Source organism: Bos javanicus, chromosome X (assembly GCF_032452875.1).
Source record: "Bos javanicus breed banteng chromosome X, ARS-OSU_banteng_1.0, whole genome shotgun sequence".
In the NCBI taxonomy this organism is placed as follows: Eukaryota; Metazoa; Chordata; class Mammalia; order Artiodactyla; family Bovidae; genus Bos; species Bos javanicus.
In genome coordinates, this window is record NC_083897.1 from 45,882,302 (window position 1) to 45,899,071 (window position 16,770).

Sequence of the window (16,770 nt, forward strand, 5' to 3'; positions counted from 1 at the left end):
AGCAAGAGAGTTCCAGAAAAACATCTACTTATGCTTTATTGGCTATGCGAAAGCCTTTGATTGTGTGGATCACAAAAAACTGTGGAAAATTCTTCAAGAGATGGGAATATGAAACTGCTTGACCTGCCTCCTGAGAAACCTGTATTCAGGTCAGGAAGCAACAGTTAGAACTGGACATGGAACAACAGACTTGTTCCAAATAGGAAAAGGAATACATCAAGGCATCATATTGTCAATACATCATATTGTCACCCTGCTTATTTAACTTATATGCAGAGTACATCATGAGAAATGCTGGGCTGGAAGAAGCACAAGCTGGAATCAAGATTGCCAGGAGAAAGATCAATAACCTCAGATACACAGATGACACCACCCTGATGGCAGAAAGTGAAGAAGAACTAAAGAGCCTGTTGATGAAAGTGAAAGAGGAGAGTGAAAAAATTGGCTTAAAGCACAACATTCAGAAAACTAAGATCACAGCATCCGGTCCCATCACTTCATGGCAAATAGATGGGGAAACAGTGGAAACAGTGGCTGACTTTATTTTTCTGGGCTCCAAAATCAGTGCAGATGGTGATTGCAGCCATGAAATTAAAAGATGCTTACTCCTTGGAAGGGAGAAGGCAATGGCACCCCACTCCAGTACTGTTGCCCGGAAAATCCCATGGATGGAGGAGTCTGGTAGGCTGCAGTCCATGGGGTCGCTAAGAGTCAGACACAAGTGAGCGACTTCACTTTCACTTTCCACTTTCATGCATTGGAGACGGAAATGGCAACCCACTCCAGTGTTCTTGCCTGGAGAATCCCATGGACGGAGAAGCCTAGTAGGCTCCAGTCCATGGGGTCGCACAGAGTCGGACATGACTGAAGCGACTTAGCCGCACTCCTCGGAAGGAAAGTTATGACCAACCTAGATAGCATATTAAAAAGCAGAGACATTAGTTTGCCAACAAATGTCCATCTAATCAAGGCTATGGTTTTTCCAGTGGTCATGTATGGATGTGAGACTTGGATTATAAAGAAAGCTGAGCACCAAAGAATTGATCCTTTTGAATTGTGGTGTTGGAGAGTGCCTTGGACTGCAAGGAGATCCAACCAGTGCATCCTAAAGGAGATCAGTCCTCGGTGTTCATTGGAAGGACTGATGTTGAAGCTGAAACTCCAATACTTTGGCCACCTGATGCGAAGAGCTGACTCATTGGCAAAAACCCTAATGCTGGGAAAGATTGAGGGCAGGAGAAGAAGGGGACAACAAAGGATGAGATGGTTGGATGGCATCACTGACTCAAAGGACATGGGTTTGGGTGGACTCCAGGAGTTGGTGATGGACAGGGAGGCCTGGCATGCTGCAGTTCATTGGGTTGCAAAGAGTCAGACACAACTGAGTGACTAAACTCAACTGAATGTAGGGATTTACTATATGCCTCAAGAATTTAATTTCTAGTTTTTCAGTTTAATTCAACAATGAGTAAATATTATCATCATGAGCAAAGACAGTTTGAGCTAGATATTGTGGTGGACACTACTAAGAAAGAATAAATTAGTCTCTGCTGTCAAACATCTCTTAGAATTAGACTGGATCATGATGAAATAAAAGATATGCAAATAAATAATTACATTACTAAGCAAACCATGGTAAATAGTCAAGAATAGCTATGAACTACTTTTGCAAATTAGTAAATAAATAAAATGAGTTGAAGTTCTACTATATCCTAAAATACATTGTTGAACTCGTCAGTTATTACTGAATAATAAGCAACCACAAAAATCTCACAAGCATTTTTTTATTTCACATGGTTGTGAACCAGTTCAGTTAAGTTCAGTCACTCAGTTGTGTCCGACTCTTTGCAACCCCATGAATCGCAGCATGCTAGGCCTCACTGTCCATCACCAACTCCGGGAGTTCACTCAGACTCACATCCATTGAGTCAGTGATGCCATCCAGCCATCTCATCCTCTGTCATCCCCTTCTCCTCCTGCCCCCAATCCCTCCCAGCATCAGAGTCTTTTCCAATGAGTCAACTCTTCACATGAGGTGGCCAAAGTATTGGAGTTTCAGCTTTAGCATCATTCCCTCCAAAGAAATCCCAGGGCTGATCTCCTTCAGAATGGACTGGTTGGATCTCCTTGCAGTCCAAGGGACTCTCAATAGTCTTCTCCAACAACACAGTTCAAAAGCATCAATTCTTCAGCGCTCAGCCTTCTTCACAGTCCAACTCTCACATCCATACATGACCACAGGAAAAACCATAGCCTTGACTAGACGGACCTTTGTTGGCAAAGTAATGTCTCTGTTTTTGAATATGCTGTCTAGGTTGATCATAACTTTCCTTCCAAGGAGTAAGCGTCTTTTAATTTCATGGCTGCAGTCACCATCTGCAGTGATTTTGGAGCCCAAAAAAATAAATTTAGGAACTCGCTAATATAGTATAGTAGAGGCTATTCACCATATGGGAATTGGCTGGGCTTTCTTAAATATCTTTCAGTTGACTAAGGTTTACTTACTCTAGTCTAAGCCTAGCTGGGGCAGCTTAGCTAAGGCAGCTCCTTTCTGTATGTCTTTCATTCTCCTCTTGGGTCTAGCAAGGTATGCTCTTCTTATGGCAGTTCTATGGGAAGAAGGAGAATAAGTCTAAATTTGGAAACACTTTTCAGGTCCCTCTCTGTAACATATTTTCTAAAATCAGATGGGCCATAGTCATGGCCAACCCCAGAATGACAATGGGAGGGCACTGCAAAGTTCATGGCAAAAGATGTGATTATATAATCTTATCACAAAGTATAGAAAAAAGATTTGGAATGATACAATCTACCCCAAATATTAAGTTTTAAAAGCAAGTTGCATAGGTGAAGGCACAGGCAGGCATATCATTGGAACAAAATTATAGGCCAAATTAAGACAGAGGAGTATCAACTTAATTTATAATAAAAGGCACTATTCAAAACCAAAGTGAGGCTTCCCTGGTGGTTCAGTTGTTGACAATCCACCCTGCAGGGCATGGGACACTGGTTTGATCCCTGGTCCTGGAAGATCCCACATGCCTGAGGTCAACTAGGCCTGAGCACCAAAACTGCTAAAGTCTGAGCACTGAGAGCCTGTGCTATGCAACTAGAGAGTGGCCCCCACTCGCCACAGCTACAGAAGGCCCAAGCACAGCAGTGAAGACCTAGCACAGCCAAAAATAATAAATAAATTAATAACACAAGTTAAAAGAAACAAGTAAAGTACAGGTTAGTAAACAAAAGATGTTGGGAACTTTAGCTCACAATTCATAAAAACTATCAGGTTAGATCTTTACCACATATAATATACATTCAAATAAATTCCACATGGTTTAAAAGATAAAATACAAAAAATGAAATAATAACATCTAGAAGAAAATGTTGGTAAATATGTAATCAATCTTGAAAAGGGAAGGACCTTCTAAATCTCAAAGAAAAAAATCAACAGATAGCAAAACACATAAAATGAACATTAATAGCAAAAAACTTAAAGGACAAAAATAGAAAAATATTTCAGACAAAAGCTCATAAGCTTTATATATTAAGCTTTTTAAAAAGTTCATAATAAACTTACTAACATTCAAATTTAAAATGGACAAAAAAAATCAAGAACAAAAAGCAATCCATGAGTGACATGAGAGAAGATAATAGAGCATGATATTTCAGAAATCCATCCTTCCACAGAAATAACAAACTGTAAGGAACTGTCTAAAGCAACTATTTTGGAAATCTGAATTGATTTCCAAATAATACTTGCAGCATCTAGGGGAGAGCTTGGTGAAAGTTTGATGAAGAGGATAGTAAATTTCAGTCAATTTTGGCCATCATAGTTATTAGCTACTATCCTCCAACCACTAACACTATGGCAGGCAACTATGCAGAATACACCCCATAATCCTGATAGTACTTGCTAGAGCCAGATAGATGAGCAGTAAAAACTTGTTCCCTAGGGATACAGATTTTGAAATTTGATTGCTGATTGCTGCTTTTTATCACTGAGAGACTGGCATAGAGATCAGCCACTGTTTCAATACCAAAGGGCTAACATGCCTTCCTAGCCACAGGGGATTTAAAAGACACAAGACTACTTCATTCACTACTGAGAGCCAGATATTTAAGGAAATCTTGCCAGGTCACCAGTTGACTGCAGGGGAAAAAAAAAATGAAAGAGCAACTCCAGTGACCACATAAAACAAAGATACACACTTTACAAAAATAGGTCAGAAAATCATGAAAGGATAGTTTCAGCTCTCAACAAGCAAAAAAACAGCAATCTAGGAGGAATGAGAAAATTAGATTTCCAGAGTTACCACAACATAATACTCAGAATGTCCAAACCTCAATAAAAATTTACAAACCATACATAGGAACATAAAATAATGGCCTATTCACAGGGAAAAAATAATTAAACAGAAATCATCACCCATTGACAATGTCTGAACTAAATAAGGCATATAGGAACGGAGTATCTTTATAGTATTGAAATTAAGTTGGTATTATTTGAACTAGAATGCTGTAAGTTTAAGATGTAAATTGTAATCCCCAAATTAACCAACAAGAAAATAATTAAAAAACATACAAAAAAAGGAAAAAAGAAAGAAATCAAAACAGTATGGAAAGTAAATTTTACAAGGTCAGTAATGGAAGAAGTGAAGAACAGAAATATATGGCATGCAGAAAATATAGCTAAATTGAAGAAACAAATTTTTTTATTGTTAATCACATTAAATATAAATAGATTTAATTATTCCATTAAAGCACAGAGATTGGCAGATTTGATTAAAAGCATAGAAAAAAAAATGTTGTTTAGCCACTAAGTCATGTCTGACTCTTTTGCAACCCATAAACTGTAGCCCACCAGGCTCTTCTGTCCATGGGAGTGGGTTGCCATTTCCTTCTCTAGGGGATCTTCCCAACCCAGGGATCGAATCCACATCTCCTGCATTGGCAGGCAGATTCTTTACCACTGAGCCACCAGGAAAACCCAAAGAAAAAGATATTCCATTCAAATAGTAACCAAAAGAGAACTGTTCAGACAAAAGAGACATTAAGTCAGAAAAGATTATGAAAGAACAGGTCAATACAAGATATCTAAAAATTATAAACAGGCACAACTCGACTTACTGGAAAAGACACTGATGTTGGGAAAGATTGAAGGCAGGGGGAGAAGGGGAAGACAGAGGACGAGATGGTCAGAAGGCATCACTGACTCAATGGAAATGAGTTTGAGCAAACTCTGGGAGATAGTGAAGCACAGGGAAACCTGGCATGCTGCAGCCCAGGGACTTACAGAGTCAGACAAGACAGAGCAACTGAACAACAACAAAGAAGCTGCAAAATATATGAAGAAAAATGGACAGAATTGCAGAGGAAAATAGAAAAGTCCATAATAACTTGAAATTTTAATACTCCCATTTTTAATAATGTATAAATCATATATAAAATCAATAAGAATATACAAAACTTTAACTACACTATTAGCCAATTAGAGCTGACAAAGACCACTTCACACAATAAAAAGAGATACACATTTCTCTTAAGTGCACCTGAAAAATTCCCCAGGATATACAGTATTTAGGCCACAAAATATATCTAATAAATTTTATTTATTTATTTATTTATTTATTTTATTATTTTACTTTACAATATTGTATTGGTTTTGCCATACATTGACATGAATCTGCCATGGGTGTAAATGTGTTCCCCATCCTGAGCCCCCCTCCCACCACCCTCCCCATCCCATCCCTCAGGGTCATCTCAGTGCTCCAGTCCTGAGCACCCTGTATCATGCAGCGAATCTGGACTGGTGATTCATTTCATATATGATATTATACATGTTTCAATGTCATTCTCCCAAATCATCCCACCCTCGCCCTCTCCCACAGAGCCCAAAAGACTGTTCTGTACATCTGTGTCTCTTTTGCTGTCTCGCATACAAGGTTATCGTTACGATCTTTCTAAATTCCACATATATGCGTTAATATACTGTATTGGTGTTTTTCTTTCTGGCTTATTTCACTCTGTATAATAGGCTCCAGTTTCATGAATCTCATTAGAACTGATTCAAATGTATTCTTTTTAATGGCTGAGTAATACTCCATTGTGTATATGTACCACAGCTTCCTTATCCATTCATCTGCTGATGGACATCTAGGTTGCTTCCATGTCCTGGCTTTTATTTTATTTTTTTTTTAATTTTATTTTATTTTTAAACTTTACAATATTGTATTAGTTTTGCCAAATATCGAAATGAATTCACCACGGGTATACCTGCGTTCCCCATCCTGAACCCTCCTCCCTCCTCTCTCCCCTACCCTCCCTCTGGGTCATCCCAGTGCACCAGCCCCAAGCATCCAGTACTGTGCATTGAACCTGGACTGGCGACTCCTTTTATACATGTCAACATCACTCATTATCAGAGAAATGCAAATCAAAACCACTATGAGGTACCATTTCATGCCAGTCAGAATGGCTGCGATCCAAAAGTCTACAAGCAATAAATGCTGGAGAGGGTGTGGAGAAAAGGGAACCCTCTTACACTGTTGGTGGGAATGCAAACTAGTACAGCCACTATGGAGAACAGTGTGGAGATTCCTTAAAAAACTGGAAATAGAACTGCCTTATGATCCAGCAATCCCACTGCTGGGCATACACACTGAGGAAACCAGAAGGGAAAGAGACACGTGTCCTGGCTTTTATAAAGAGTGCTGTGATGAACATTGGGGTACACGTTTTTCTTTCAATTCTGGTTTCCTCGGTGTGTATGCTCGGCAGTGGGATTGCGGGGTATTATGGCAGTTCTACTTCCACTATTTTAAGGAATCTCCACACTGTTCTCCATAGTGGCTGTACTAGTTTGCATTCCCACCAACAGTGTAAGAGGGTTCCCTTTTCTCCACACCCTCTCCAGCATTTATTGCCTGTAGACTTTTGGATAGCAGCCATTCTGACTGGCATGAAATGGTACCTCATTGTGGTTTTGATTTGCATTTCTATGATAAGGAGTGATGTTGAGTATCTTTTTATCTGTTTGTTAGCCATCTGTATGTCTTCTTTGGAGAAATGTCATTATAGTTCTTTGGCCCATTTTTTGATTGGGTCATTTATTCTTCTGGAGTGGAGCTGCAGGAGTTGCTTGTATATTTTTGAGATTAGTTCTTTGTCCATTGCTTTGTTGGCTCTTATTTTCTCCCATTCTGAGGGCTGTCTTTTCATTCTGCTTATAGTTTCCTTTTCTGTGCAGAAGCTTTTAATTTTAATTATGTCCCATTTGTTTATTTTTGCTTTTTTCCCAATATTGTGGGAGGTGAGTCATAGAGGATCTTGTCATGGTTAAGGTCAGAGAGTGTTTTGCCTATGTTCTCCTCTAGGAGTTTTAGAGTTTCTGGTCTTACATTTAGATCTTTAATCCATTTGGAGTTTATTTTTTTGTATGGTGTTAGAAAGTGTTCTAGTTTCATTCTTTTACAAGTGGTTGACCAGTTTTCCCAGCACCACTTGTTAAAGAGATTGTGTTTCCTCCATTGTATATTTTTGCCTCCTTTGTCAAAGATAAGGTGTCCATAGGTGCATAGATTTATCTCTGGGCTTTCTATTTTGTTCCATTGATCTATGTTTCTGTCTTTGTGCCAGTACCATACTGCCTTAGTGACTATGGCTTTGTAGTAGAGCCTAAAGTCAGGCAGGTTAATTCCTCCAGTTCCATTCTTCTTTCTCAAGATTGCTTTGACTATTTGAGGCTTTTTGTATTTCCATACAAATTGTGAAATTATTTGTTCTAGCTCTGTGAAAAATACCGTTGGTAGCTTGATAGGGGTTTCATTCAATCTATAGATTGCTTTGGGTAGTATACTCATTTTCACTATGTTGATTCTTCCAATCCATGGACATGGTATATTTCTCCACCTATTAGTGTCCTCTTTGATTCTTTCACCAGTGATTTATAGTTTTCTATATATAGGTCTTTTGTTTCTTTAAGTAGATATATTCCTAAGTATTTTATTTTTTTCATTGCAATGGTGAATGGAATTGTTTCCTTAATTTCTATTTCTGTTTTCTCATTATTAGTGTATAGGAATGTAAGGGATTTCTCTGTGTTAATTTTATATCCTGCAACTTTACTATATTCATTGATTAGCTCTAGTAATTTTCTGGTGGAATCTTTAGGGTTTTCCATGTAGAGGATCATGTCATCTGCAAACAGTGAAAGTTTTACTTTTTCTTTTCCAATCTGGATTCCTTTTATTTCTTTTTCTGCTCTGATTGCTGTGGCCAAAACTTCCAAAACTATGTTGAATAGTAGTGGTGAGAGTGGGCACCCTTGTCTTGTTCGTGACTTTACGGGAAATACTTTCAATTTTTCACCATTGAGGATACTGTTTGCTGTGGGTTTGTCATATATAGCTTTTATTATGTTGAGGTATGTTCCTTCTATTCCTGCTTTCTGGAGGGTATTTATCATAAATTGATGTTGAATTTTTTCAAAGGATTTCGCTGCATCTATTGAGATAATAATATGGTTTTTATTATTCAATTTGTTAATGTGGTGTATTACATTGATTGATTTGCAGATATTGAAGGATCCTTGCATCCCTGGGATAAAGCCCACTTGGTCATGATGTATGATCTTTTTAATATGTTGTTGGATTCTGTTTGCTAGAATTTTGTTAAGGATTTTTGCATCTATGTTCATCAGTGATATTGGCCTGTAGTTTTCTTTTTTTGTGGCACCTTTGTCAGGATTTGGTATTAGGGTGATGGTGACCTCATAGAATGAGTTTGGAAGTTTACCTTCCTCTGCAATTTTCTGGAAGAGTTTGATTAGCATAGGTGTTAGCTCTTCTCTAAATTTTTGGTAGAATTCAGCTGTGAAGCCATCTGGTCCTGGGCTTTTGTTTGCTGGAAGATTCCTGATTACAGTTTCAATTTCCATGCTTGTGATGCATCTGTTTAGATTTTCTATTTCTTCCTGGTTCAGTTTTGGAAATTTGTACTTTTTTAAGAATTTGTCCATTTCTTCCAAGCTGTCCATTTTATTGGCATATAGTTGCTGATAATAGTCTCTTATGATCCTTTGTATTTCTGTGTTGTCTTTTGTGATCTCTCCATTTTCATTTCTAATTTTGTTGATTTGATTTTTCTCCCTTTGTTTCTTGATGAGTCTGGCTAATGGTTTATCAATTTTATTTATCTTTTCAAGGAACCAGCTTTGGCTTTGTTGATTTTTGCAATGGTCTCTTTTCTTTCTTTTGCATTTATTTCTGCCCTAATTTTTAAGATTTCTTTCCTTCTATTAACCCTGGGGTTCTTCATTTCTTCATTTTCTAGTTGCTTTTGGTGTAGAGTTAGGTTATTTATCTGACTTCTTTCTTGCTACTTGAGGTAAGCCTGTATTGCTATGAATCTTACCCTTAGCACTGCTTTTACAGTGTCCCATAGGTTTGGGGTTGTTGTGTTTTCATTTTCTTAATAAATTTTAATTGTCTGAAGTCATACAAAGTATCTTTCCTTAAAACAATGAAATGAAACTAGATCAGTAGCAGAAAGAAACAAAAATACCCACAAACGTGCAAATTGAACAACACACTAATAAACAATCAATGAGTAAAAAACGAAATTCTAAAGGAAATTAGAAAATACCTTGAGACAAATAAAAACACAACATATCAAGACTTACAATATGTAATTGAGAAGATGGTGGAGGAGTAGGATGGGGAGAACACTTTCTCCCCCACAAATTCATCAAAAGAACATTTAAACGTTGACTAAATTCCACAAAACAACTTCTGAATGCCGGCAGAGGACATCAGGCACCCAGAAAAGCAACCCAACTCTTCGAAAGGAAGTAGGAAAACATATAAAAAACAAACAAACAAAAAAAAGAGACAAAAGAGGGAGGGACGGAGTTCCATCCCGGGAAGGGAGTCTTAAAAAGAGAGAAGTTTCCAAACACCAGGAAACCTTCTCACTGCCGAATCTGTGCCGAGCTTAGGAAGCACAGAGGGCAACATAACAGGGAGAAAAAATAAATAAACAATTAAAACTCGCAGATTGCGAGCCCTACGGTAACTCCCCTACCCGAGAAGCAGCGCAGATGCCTGCACACGCCATTAGCAAGCGGGGGCTGGGCAGGGAGGCGCGGCGCGGGCTGCATCGCTGAGAGTAAGAATCTGGCCTGAATACCCTGAGCGCTATCTGAGCGAAATAATTTGGGCTAGCAAACCAGACTGTGGGATATCTACCACGCGAAAAGCCAGCCCTAACCTAAGACACCGCCAGGCCCACGCATGGAACAAAGGACTGAACAGAGATAGCCAGCTGCAGACCTTCCCCTCCGGTGACAGGCAGCCAGAGCTGGAAGGGGGCAATAGCAGCCCCAGAGAGACTTTATCTATAAAACTGTAAGCAGGCTTCTTTGCTAAGTAAAACTTATTGGGGGTCTGAACGGTCAACATCTGCCTGAGAAGGTGCGCTGGTTTTACACCCAGATAACCGAGTGGCGGGGAGGCAATAAGTCGCAGCATTGGCACTCGCCAAACACCTCATCACCTGAGCTGCTCAGACCTGGGAAGAGCACAAAACACAGGCCCAAATGAGTCTGCGCATCTGAGGGCTACCTGAGTGCCTGAACCTGAGCGGCTTGGACCTGGGAGGTACATGCAGCCCAGGGCCAGCCTCGGATTGTTCCTGGCTGAACAACCTAGAGCCCGAGCAGTGTGGGCAGGGAGGCAACACGCGCCGTGAGCGGGGGCAGACCCAGTGTGGCTGAGGCACTGTGAGCGCACACCAGTGTTATTTGTTTGCAGCATCCCTCCCTCCCTCCCTTCCCACAGCACGACTGAACAAGTGAGCCTAAAAAAAAAAAAAAAGTGTCCTCCACCATCCCCTTTGTGTCAGGGCAGAAACCAGACACTGAAGAGACCAGCAAACAGAAGACGTTATAACAGAGGGAAACGCCTTGGAAGCTACAGGCAATAGATAAAACCCTGTGGTTACTACGGACTACATAGGAAGGGGCCTATAGATCTTGAGAAATATAAGTCGGACCAAGGAACTAGCCAAAAATGAACTGAACCCACAATACTCACAACAAAACCAAAGAAAGTCCTAGATATATTTTTACTATTTTTACGATCATTTTTTCTTTTTTTTTTAATTAAAAAAAATTTTAAGTCTTCTATTGTTCCTTTAATTTTCAATTTTATAACCTATTACTTAGCAAAAAAAAAAAAGACCCTATTTTTTTCTTCTTCAGCAAACTTCATATATATATATATATATATATTATAATTTTTTGACTTTTTTTTTTCTTCTTTTCTTTAACATTGTATTTTTGAAATTCCAAACTCTACTCTAGATTTTTAATTTTAGCTTTTTGGTATATGTTATCAATTTTGTACCTGTAGTTTTTTTTTTTATAATTTCTGTGACTTTTTTTTTCTCCATTTCTTTCTCTTCTTCTTTTATATAACATTGTATATCTGAAATTCCAAACTCTACTCTAGATTTTTAATTTATGCTTTTTGGTATTTGATATCAATTTTGTACCTGTATTTTCTTTATAATTTTTGTGACATTGTTTGTTTTTGTTTGTTTGTTTGTTTTCTCTCCTTATTTTTCTTCTTCTTTTTTTTAACATTGTATTTTTGAAATTCCAAACTCTACTCTAGATTTTTAATTTTTGCTTTTTGGTATTAGTTATCAATTTTGTACCTGTATTTTCTTTATAATTTTCACGACCTTGTTTGTTTTTGTTTGTTCATTTTTTCTCTCTTTCTTTTCCTTCTTCTTTTCTTTAACATTGTATTTTTGAAATTCCAAACTCTACTCTAGATTGTAATTTTTGCTTTTATGTATTTGTTACCAATTTTGTACCTTTAAGAACCCAATCTTCAGGACCCATTTTCACTAGGGAGCGAGATTACTGGCTTGACTGCTCTCTCTCCCTTTGGACTCTCCTTTTTCTCCACCAGGTCGCCTGTGTCTCCTCCCTAACCCCTCTCTACTCTACCCAACTCTGTGAATTTCTGTGTGTTCCAGACAGTGGAGAACACTTAAGGAACTGATTACTGGCTGGATCTGTCTCCCTCCTTTTCATTCCCCCCTTTTATCCTTCTGGCCACCTCTGTCACCTTCCTCCTTCTCTTCTCTGTATAACTCTGTGAACATCTCTGAGTGGTCCAGTTGTGGAGTGCACGTAAGGAAGTAACTACTGGCTAGCCCACTCTCTCCACTATTGATTCCACCTCATCTCATTTGGGTCACCTCTAACTCCCTCCTCCCTCTTCTCTTCTCCATGTAATGCTGTGAACCTCTCTGAGTGACCCTCACAGTAGAGAAACTTTTCATCTTTAACGTAGATGTTTTATCAATGGTGCTGTATAGAAGGAGAAGTTTTGAAACTACTGTAAAAATAAGACTGATAACTGGAAACAGGAGGCTTAAGTCCAAACCCTGACTCCAGGGAACTCCTGACTCCAAGGAACATTCATTCACAGGAGCTCATCAAACGCCTCCACCTACACTGAAACCAAACACCACACAAGGGCCAACAAGTTTCAGGGCAAGACATACAAAGCAAATTCTCCAGCAACAAAGGAACAAAGCCCTGAGCTTCAAGATACAGGCTGCCCAAAGTCACCCCAAAACCATAGACATCTCATAACCCATTACTGGACATTTCGTTGCACTCCAGAGAGAAAAAATACAGCTCCACCCACCACAACACCGACACAAACTTCCCTAACCAGGAAACCTTGACAAGCCACCTGTACAAACCCACACACAGTGAGGAAATGCCACAATAAAGAGAATTCCACAAACTGCCAGAATACAGAAAGGACACCCCAAACTCAGCAATTTAAACAAGATGAAGAGACAGAGGAATACTCAGCAGATAAAGGAACAGGATAAATGCCCACCAAACCAAACCAAAGAGGAAGAGATAGGGAATCTACCTGATAAAGAATTCTGAATAATGATAGTGAAATTGATCCAAAATCTTGAAATTAAAATGGAATCACATATAAATAGCCTGGAGACAAGGATTGAGAAGATGAAGAAAGGTTTAACCAGGACCTAGAAGAAATAAAAAAGAGTCAATATATAATGAATAATGCAATAAATGAAATTAAAAACACTCTGGAGGCAACAAATAGTAGAATAACAGAGGCAAAAGATAGGATTAGTGAATTAGAAGATAGAATGGTAGAAACAAATGAATCAGAGGGGATAAAAGGGGAAGAATTAAAAGAAATGAGGACAATCTCAGAGTCCTCCAGGACAATATTAAACCCTACAACATTCGAATCATAGGGGTTCCAGAATAAGAAGACAAAAAGAAAGACCATGAGAAAATACTTGAGGAGATAATAGTGGAAAACTTCCCTAAAATGGGGAAGGAAATAATCACCCAAGTCCAAGAAACCCAGAGAGTCCCAAACAGGATAAACCCAAGGAGAAACACCCCAAGACACATATTAATCAAATTAACAAAGATCAAACACAAAGAACAAATATTAAAAGCAGCAAGGGAAAAACAACAAATAACACACAAGGGAATTCCCATAAGGATAACAGCTGATCTTTCAATAGAAACTCTTCAAGCCAGGAGGGAATGGCAAGACATACTTAAAATGATGAAAGAAAATAACCTACAGCCCAGATTATTCTACCCAGCAAGGATCTCATTCAAGTATGAAGGAGAAATCAAAAGCTTTTCAGACAAGCAAAAGCTGAGAGAATTCAGCACCACCAAACCAGCTCTCCAACAAATACTAAAGGATATTCTCTAGACAGGAAACACAAAAACGGTGTATAAATTCGAACCCAAAACAATAAAGTAAATGGCAATGGGATCATACTTATCAGTAATTACCTTAAATGTAAATGGGTTGAATGCCCCAACCAAAAGACAAAGACTGGCTGAATGGATACAAAAATAAGACCCCTACATATGTTGTCTACAAGAGACCACCTCAAAACAGGGGACACATACAGACTGAAAGTGAAGGGCTGGAAAAAGATTTTCCATGCAAATAGGGACCAAAAGAAAGCAGGAGTAGCAATACTCATATCAGATAAAATAGACTTTAAAACAAAGGCTGTGAAAAGAGACAAAGAAGGTCACTACATAATGATCAAAGGATCAATCCAAGAAGAAGATATAACAATTAAAAATATATATGCACCCAACACGGGAGCACCGCAGTATGTAAGACAAATGCTAACAAGTATGAAAGGAGAAATTAACAATAACACAATAATAGTGGGAGATTTTAATACCCCACTCACACCTATGGATAGATCAACTAAACAGAAAATTAACAAGGAAACACAAACTTTAAACGATACAATAGACCAGTTAGACCTCATCCCAAAACAATGAATTTCACCTTTTTCTCAAGCACACATGGAACATTCTCCAGGATAGACCACATCCTGGCCCATAAAACTAGCCTTGGTAAATTCAAAAAAATTGAAATCATTCCAAGCATCTTTTCTGACCATAATGCAGTAAGATTAGATCTCAATTACAGGAGAAAAACTACTAAAAATTCCAACATATGGAGGCTGAACAACATGCTGTTGAATAACCAACAAATCACAGAAGAAATCAAAAAAGAAATCAAAATTTGCATAGAAACGAATGAAAATGAAAACACAACAACCCAAAACCTGTGGGACACGGTAAAAGTAGTCCTAAGGGGAAAGTTCATAGCAATACAGGCACACCTCAAGAAACAAGAAAAAAGTCAAATAAATAACCTAACCCTACACCTAAAGCAACTAGAAAAGGAAGAAATGAAGAACCCCAGGGTTAGTAGAAGGAAAGAAATCTTAAAAATTAGAGCAGAAATAAATGCAAAAGAAACAAAAGAAACCATAGCAAAAATCAACAAAACCAAAAGCTGGTTCTTTGAAAGGATAAATAAAATTGACAAACCATTAGCCAGACTCATCAAGAAACAAAGGGAGAAAAATCAAATCGATAAAATTAGAAATGAAAATGGAGAGATCACAACAGACAACACAGAAATACAAAGGATCATAATAGACTACTATCAACAATTATATGTCAATAAAATGCACAACGTGGAAGAAATGGACAAATTCTTAGAAAAGTACAACTTTCCAAAACTGAACCAGGAAGAAATAGAAAATCTTAACAGACACATCACAAGCATGGAAATTGAAACTGTAATAAAAAATCTTCCAGCAAACAAAAGCCCAGGTCCAGATGGCTTCACAGCCGAATTCTACCAAAAATTTAGAGAAGAGCTAACACCTATCCTGCTCAAACTCTTCCAGAAAATTCAGAGGAAGGTAAACTTCCAAACTCATTCTATGAGGCCACCATCACCCTAATACCAAAACCTGAAAGATCCCACAAAAAAGAAAAGTACAGGCCAATATCACTGATGAACATAGATGCAAAAATCCTTAACAAAATTCTAGCAAACAGAATCCAACAACACATTAAAAAGATCATACACCATGACCAAGTGGGCTTTATCCCAGGGATGCAAGGATTCTTCAATATCCGCAAATCAATCAATGTAATACACCACATTAACAAATTGAATAATAAAAACCATATGATTATCTCAATAGATGCAGAGAAAGCCTTTGACAAAATTTAACATCCATTTATGATAAGAACTCTCCAGAAGGCAGGAATAGAAGGAACATACCTCAACATAATAAAAGCTATATATGACAAACCCACAGCAAACATTATCCTCAGTGGTGAAAAATTGAAAGCATTTCCTCTAAAGTCAGGAACAAGACAAGGGTGCCCACTTGCACCATTATTATTCAAAATAGTTTTGGAAGTTTTGGCCGCAGCAATCACAGCAGGAAAAGAAATAAAAGGAATCCAAATTGGAAAAGAAGAAGTAAAACTCTCACTATTTGCAGATGACGATCCTCTACATAGAAAACCCTAAAGATTCCACCAGAAAATTACTAGAACTAATCAATGACTATAATAACGTTGCAGGATATAAAATTAACACAGAGAAATCCCTTGCATTCCTATACACTAGTAATGAGAAAACAGAAAGAGAAATTAAGGAAACAATTCCATTCACCATTGCAACGGAAAGAATAAAATACTTAGGATTATATCTACCTAAAGAAACTAAAGACCTATATATAGAAAACTATAAAACACTGGTGAAAGAAATCAAAGAGGACACTAATAGATGGAGAAATATACCATGTTCATGGATTGGAATAATCAATATAGTGAAAGTGAGTATACTACCCAAAGCAATTTATAGATTCAATGCAATCCCTATCAAGCTACCAACAGTATTCTTCACAGAGCTAGAACAAATAATTTCACAATTTGTATGGAAATACAAAAAACCTCGAATAGCCAAAGCGATCTTGAGAAAGAAGAATGGAACTGGAGGAATCAACCTACCTGACTTCAGACTCTACTACAAAGCCACAGTTATCAAGACAGTATGGTACTGGCACAAAGACAGAAATATAGATCAATGGAACAAAATAGAAAGCCAAGAGATAAATCCATGCACCTATGGACACCTTATCTTTGACAAAGGAGGCAAGAATATACAATGGATTAAAGACAATCTCTTTAACAAGTGGTGCTGGGAAATCTTGTCAACCACTTGTAAAAGAATGAAACTGGACCACTTTCTAACACCATACAAAAAAATAAACTCAAAATGGATAAAAGATCTAAACATAAGACCAGAAACTATAAAACTCCTAGAGGATAACATAGGCAAAACACTC